Genomic DNA, 6,000 nt, shown 5'->3' on the forward strand with positions numbered 1-6,000 from the left:
ACTTCCTTAGCATCATGTGCCCTGAAGTATATTTAATTACTTCCTCGTTGCATTCCATGTGTAACTCATTGATGAGTTGGGAGATCCATTTCAGCCTTGTATTAGTTTATAATATACTAATATTTCTTTTTTATTCTATACATGTAGCCTTGATAATATATGCCCATTTATTATTGCTTGGTGCATGATGTAAACTAATGCAAAAACATAAATAATGTTTATCTTTAAAATAGGAACACAAAGAACATCGCCTCAAGATTTCAAGCCACTAACTTCATTCCCACCAACAACTCTAAGACTTCGTTTCTTAAATTCTCACTAAATTGATTACCTATAATGAATTGAAAATCTGCATAGTGATATCTGACTCAATCCACCAAATATTTTGGGGGAAATTAGCTAAGAATGATTCGTCAATAAATGATGCAACTCCACAAATCCAGCATAATTATTTGGCATATGCTCAGGTGACTTGTAGAAATTGTAGACTTAACGGACATTAGTATTCCAAACAAGATTCTTACCATTGTTCTTACTTCTTACTGGACTTTGCTTCACTAGCTTGGAGTTCTTCTTAGGTTGCACTAGTAGAGAAACGACCTTTGATCCGGCTCGAAATTTGGCTTTAGTCCTGGTATTTTTCACATCCGGGACTAGAGAGACCTTTAGTCCCGATTTATAGATCCAACCAGGACTAAAGGTCCCTGCCCAACGGCTACTGCGCCAGGCTTTTGCTGAAGGGGACCTTTCGTCCCGGTTGGAGCTACCAACCGGGACTAAAGGTTAACTTTTACTCCCGGTTGGTGCCTCCAACTGGGAGTAAAAGTCTACTCCAGGCTGGAGGCTCCGTCTGGGACTAGAAAGGGACCTTTAGTCCCGGTTTTTGTGTCTCCAACTGGGACTAAAGGTACCCTCCTATATAGCCCTTGTTCCTCCTCGAGCCCGAGCCACTTCGAGCTCAGTGTTCTCTTGCTATCGCCGGCCTCTCTTCTTCCTCATCACCGGTGTATCACAAGATTTCTTCCATTCATCCATCGGTTCTAAAGGTTACCAACTTTATACTCTCGTGTTTCATCTGTAGCTTATTTCATTTTATGGACTAGATATATGTGGTTTTTTATGGTAGATTTTTTTATTTGTAAGCCATTTAAGCTCAAAATCACTTTAAAGTTTGCGTATTTGGATGAAGGAAGGTTAAAGTAGTTATTCAAAACTAGTATTGAGCTTTCATTTCTAGCATGCATAGCACACTTCATGCTTTAGAGATATAGAGAATTTTAGAGTTTTTTTAATTTTATTTGTTTATAAAATGAGAAATTTATATTATATTAAAAATGAGTATAAAGAGTAGATGGCAACTGCTTCCGGGTCCTCGGCCTCTCATCGGGTTACAAAGCGACTGAGGTCGGACCTTCCTCTCATTGCATGCGGCAAGTGTGAGGAGAAGATTGTGATGGAGTACCGGGTGAGGAAGGAGTGTCCCAACAAGGGCCGTATCTTCTACAAGTGTCCGGATCGCAATGTGAGTTATTTTGTCGCATTTGATGATTATGGTTAATTTATACTTATTTTCATGATGATTGTAATTAAAGTTTTAATTTTTATTTTAATTTCAGTGGGATGGCACTGGATGTTTAGGCTGGTACTAGGAGGAAGAGTATGTTGAACACGTGCAAAACTCTCTTGCACAGGCGGCTACGGCGGCTGATGAGGCAGTGATCCTGCGAAAGAAGCCCATAGATATTGAACAAACGCATGATCTGTCTGTTTTAGTTGGGATTGGTCGCTAAATCCTTATGCTGCTGAAGTGCATTTTAGCTTTAGTTTTTTAGTGGTAGTTGGGATTGTCTACATTATAGCGAGACTTTCATAAATTAATACCTTGTGTGGTGGCATGCATGTCATATAATTTACTAATTATGTTCTAGGTTTTAATATGGTATGTATGTCATGTAATACAGATGAGCCGGCATTGGATGTACAATGCTGATCGCCGCTCCCAAGAGTTCATTGAGGGCGTGCATTCTTTCTTACGTGTGGCCGAGGCAAACAAACGCGATGGTTTCATGTGCTGCCCATGTGTCATATGTAAGAATTTGAAGGAATATGCTAGCTCAAGGAGTCTTCATTCACACTTATTGAAGTTGGGTTTCATGCCAAACTATATTTGTTGGATGAAGCATAGAGAAACCGAGGTTGTAATGGAAGAAGGTGAAGAAGAACAATGGGACGATGATGACATTATTGCTGAATATGGTGCCTTCAATGATACTGCAATGGGGGAAGCTGAAGAAGAGGTAGTGGCAGAAGATGAGTCCGCTGATGATCTTGGTCAATCCATTCGTGACGCACAAAGAGAATACGAAAGTGAAAAGGAGAAGATCAAGTTCGAGCGCATGCTAGAGGATCACAAGAAATTGCTATACCCAACTTATGATGCGGGACAGAAAAAGTTGGGTACCACACTAGAATTGCTGCAATGGAAGGCAAAGAATGGTGTATCTGACAAGGGATTTGGGGAGTTACTAAAAATCCAAAAGAAGATGCTTCCAAAGGATAATGAATTGTCCGTCACTACGTACGAAGCAAAACAGGTAGTCTGCCCTTTGGGATTAGAAATCCAGAAGGTACATGCATGTCCTAATGACTGCATCCTCTACCGTGGCGAGAAGTACGAGAAGTTAGATGCATGCCCGGTATGTCATGCATCGCGGTATAAGATCAGGCGAGATGACCCTGGTGATGTTGAGGGCGAACGTCCCACGAAGAAAATCCCTACCAAGATTATGTGGTATGCTCCTATAATACCACGCTTGAAACGTCTGTTCAGAAACAAAGACCATGCAAAGTTATTGCGATGGCACAAAGAAGACCGTAAGGTAGACATTATGTTGAGACACCCTGCTGATGGGTCCTAGTGGAGAGCAATCGATAGTGAATTCCCAGAGTTTGCAAATGACGCAAGAAACTTAAGGTTTGCTTTAAGTACGGATGGTATGAATCCTTTTGGGGAGCAGAGCAGTAGTCATAGCACTTGGCCTGTTACTCTATGTATCTACAACCTACCTCCCTAGTTATGCATGAAGCATAAGTTTATTATGATATCAGTGCTCATCCAAGGTCTAAGACAACCTAGCAACGACATCGATGTATACCTGAGGCCACTAGTTGAAGAACTTCTACTTTTGTGGAACAGACCAGGTGTACGTGTGTGGGATGAGCACAAACAGGAGCACTTTGACCTGCGAGCATTGTTGTTCGTAACAATCAATGATTGGCCTGCTCTAAGTAATCTTTCAGGACAATCAAACAAGGGATATAATGCATGCACGCACTGTTTCGATGACATTAAAGGTATATTCTTGAAAAAATGTCAAAAGGTCGTGTACCTTGGCCATCGTTGATTTCTTCCTGCGAATCACCCCCTAAGAAAGAAAGGCAAGTATTTTAAAGGTAAGGCAGACCACCAGTCCAAGCCGGGCAACCGAACTGGTGAGGATGTACTCAATATGGTTAAGGATGTGAAAGTAGTATTTGGAAAGGCACACGGCAGCGAACCTGTTCCGAACGACACCGACGGTCACACACCCATGTGGAAGAAGAAGTCCATATTTTGGGAGCTACCCTATTGGCAAGTCCTAGAGGTCCGTAGTGCGATCGACGTGATGCACCTGACGAAGAATCTTTGTGTGAACCTGCTAGGCTTCATGGGTGTGTATGGGAAGCCTAAGGACACACTTGAAGCACGATAGGACCTGCGATATTTGAAAGAACGAGACAACCTACATCCAGAGAAGACAGATGATGGACGCCATTACTTAAGTCCTGCCAGTTACACTCTTAGCAAAGAAGAGAAGGAAAGCATGTTTGAATGCCTAGCAAGCATCAAGGTACCATCTAGATTCTCCTCAAATATAAAGGGTATAATAAATATGCCAGAGAAGAAATTCCTAAACTTAAAGTCCCATGACTGCCACGTGCTCATGATGCAACTGCTTCCAGTTGCATTAAGAGGAATTCTACCTCCAAATGTATGTCTAGCCATCGTGAAGCTATGTGCATTCCTCAATGCAATTTCTCAGAAGGCAATCGATCCAATGGATCTAGCTAAACTATAGAATGATGTGGTTCAATGTCTTGTCAGCTTTGAGTTGGTGTTCTCTCCTTCCTTCTTTAATATCATGACACACCTCCTAGTTCACCTGGTCAAGGAGATTAGCATTCTCGGTCCTGTGTTCCTACACAACATGTTTCCCTTTGAGAGGTTCATGGGAGTCCTAAAGAAATATGTTCACAACCGTGCTCGGCCAGAAGGAAGCATTGCCAAGGGCTATGGAACAGAGGAGGTCATTGAGTTTTGTGTTGACTTTATTCCCGACCTTGACCCGGTTGGTGTTCCTAAATCACGACACGAGGGGAGACTAAGTGGAAAGGGGACACTAGGGAAGAAAACATATATTGGTACGTAGGACAATTATTTTAATAAAGCACACTACACAGTTCTACAAAACTCCTCCTTGGTGGATCCGTATATCGAGACACATAAAGAGTTGCTCCGATCCGAGTTTCTAGGGAAGTCTGAAGCTTGAATTACACGTCGGCACATGGAAACTTTCAGCGACTGGTTGCGAAAAGAATGTCAGGGTGATGAGAGTATTGATGAGCAACTGTATTTGTTGGCTAGGCAGCCATCGTGGCATATCCTCACATACAAAGGGTACGAGATAAATGGGAATATATTTTACACAGTAGCCCAAGATAAAAGAAGCACCAACCAAAACAGTGGTGTCCGCATAGATGCCACCGACCCTAATGGAAATAAGCAAACATATTATGGCCGCATAGAGAAGATATGGGAACTAAACTATGCACCTACTTTTAAGGTACCTTTGTTCAAGTGCCAATGGGTAAAGGCGACTGGAGGTGGGGTAGCAGTCGACAACCAGTATGGAATGACAACCGTAGACATCAACAATATTGGGTACAAAGACGAACCGTTCGTCCTTGCCAAGGATGTGAATTAGGTGTTTTATGTCAAGGACATGTCTACAAAACCGAAGAGAGGGGAAAACAACAACGACCCAATCTATGAACCAAAGCGCCACATAGTTCTTTCAGGGAAAAGAAACATCGTCGGAATTGAAGACAAGTCAGACATATCAGAAGATTATGAAAAGGATGATCGAATTCCACCCTTCACAATGAACAAAGACCCAAGCATCCAGCTAAATGATGAGGACACTCTATGGTTACAACGCGATCATAACCAAGGGATATACGTTAAGAAGAAGTTCACTACTGTGCCCGCTTGATATATTTAGTGATGTAATAGACCTATTATGTAATAATTGTGACTTTAGATTTTTTTGTCATGTTTTCATATTTTCTACAGTTTAAATGAATTTTCTGCTAGACGGTGGATTTTCGTGGAGAATGTGTGATGAAAAACCAAATGATCAACGTTAATAAGATGTGAAAACTAATTTCCTGTCGAAAAGCAATAGTTTTAATGATTTTAATTAAGTAGTATATTTTTGCATGGTGCAAATTGTAATTATTATTTACACTATGTCAAATATTCATACAGTAAAACAAAAGAGTTTAGGTTACAATTTTTTGTTGTGTATAATAATGCAAAACCAAGTCCAGGATTTTTTTATAATTTTTTTGGTAATATTTTATTTATTAGGCAATTAATAACTCTATGCATTTTTATATAAAAGAAATATATAAAAAAGGAAAAAACTTATGGAAACCGGAGAAAGCCAACTGCAGACCACCTTTACTCTCGGGCCTAAAATGCCCTTTACTCCCGGGCCGTGGCTACACCCGGGACTAAAGGTGGGCTGCGTTCTTGCAGCCCGCCAAAATGACCTTTACTCCCGGGCCGTGGCTACACCCGGGACTAAAGATCAGACCTTTAGTCCCGGTTCTAATCATCACCCGGGACTAAAGGGTCTTTAGTCCCGGTTCATAGCGGCAACCGGGACTAAAGGTCTC

Source organism: Miscanthus floridulus, chromosome 3 (genome assembly GCF_019320115.1).
Source record: "Miscanthus floridulus cultivar M001 chromosome 3, ASM1932011v1, whole genome shotgun sequence".
Classification (NCBI taxonomy): Eukaryota; Viridiplantae; Streptophyta; class Magnoliopsida; order Poales; family Poaceae; genus Miscanthus; species Miscanthus floridulus.